Raw genomic sequence first — 1,332 nt, forward strand, 5'->3', positions numbered from 1 at the left:
TTGGTTTATGAGCAACCTCAATATCTCCTCTGTATCCCTGAGCTGGGGCCAGGCATCTCTCACAGTTGCCAGGACAAATGATCTCATTCCCTGAGATCGGGGAAATGTACTAAAACCAGGGACTCCACTCTCCTGTAGTGACCACAACTAGTCCTCACTGTCAGGGAACCATAAGCAGGCTACACCCGCAGAGTGTGCTTGTGCCTGGGTCCTGCATCCAGTGCCAGCAGAGACCTCCCACCTCCCATCTTCCCCTGCTCAGCCTCTCTGCCCCACCACCATCTGTAGACCAAAAGTTCCAGAAGCCTGGGCTGAGGCCAACACAGCTGCTCTCCAGGCTTGCTGTTTGTTGATGCAGTGGTACTTGCACTTTGCTCCTGTCCAGACCACCACTCTGTAGGTTGGATCTTTCCTAATATCTTCCTAAATTGTCTCAGGCTGGACAACTGCTTTACCCCAACTTTTTATTATTTCTGCCACCACTCTAAAATTCAATTTGAGGCATTATTTTAAATTATTTGTGGGGGAATTTAGGAGAGCCAGGTAATTTCCTGCCTTATTATGCCATCTTCCCACAATCCTCCCAGCCTTTGCAAATCTTGGAGAGCTTCATAAATGCCAGCTGTTATTGGTCTTGAGAGCTTCAGGGAAAATGGAAATATTTTCATTTTTTATTTCACTACACGTAGAATACTACACAAACACCCTAGAGACACAACAAATTCATGTAAGGATTTAACTGCTTATACAGAAATGAAGTAATGCAAATACTTCCCTCCCTGCCCTCCAAGGTAATTTTTTTTTCTCCAGGGCTGGTATAGAAAATATGACATTTTAAAAGTTACTTCTCACCTGACCAGGGCCCAATCTGAAATCAAGCTTATAATGAATTCTGTGGCATATTCTATCTGAAGGATTCAAACGTTATTTGCAGTATTCTTTCCCCCCCCCTCATACACTATGTGCATTATTCTTAACATTTTCAGAAATAGCCATGAAAATATGGTGCCTTAGACTATGGAATAGAGAGATCTGTGTTCAGATCATAGGATCAAATATTTTGAGGATTGCTGTATTCTTAAAATTGGCTTTGTTGATGTATCTCATAGTCTTAATTAAGTTATCAATCAATAAACATTTATTAAGTGCCTCTTCTGTGCTAAGCATTGTGTTATCTTAAGATACATTTTATATACTACAAATATATTTTTAGGTATAGATTAGATCATTTTTTTCTGAAGTGATTTCATATTTCTGAGTAGAATATTTTTGAAAGGTCCAGGCTCAACGTGAGCCTGTGGGAAATGATGTATTTTCACAGCCATGCCTTCT

This window comes from Phascolarctos cinereus, unplaced genomic scaffold, assembly GCF_003287225.1.
Source record: "Phascolarctos cinereus isolate Bilbo 61053 unplaced genomic scaffold, phaCin_HiC Scaffold_5;HRSCAF=322, whole genome shotgun sequence".
NCBI classification, from domain to species: domain Eukaryota; kingdom Metazoa; phylum Chordata; class Mammalia; order Diprotodontia; family Phascolarctidae; genus Phascolarctos; species Phascolarctos cinereus.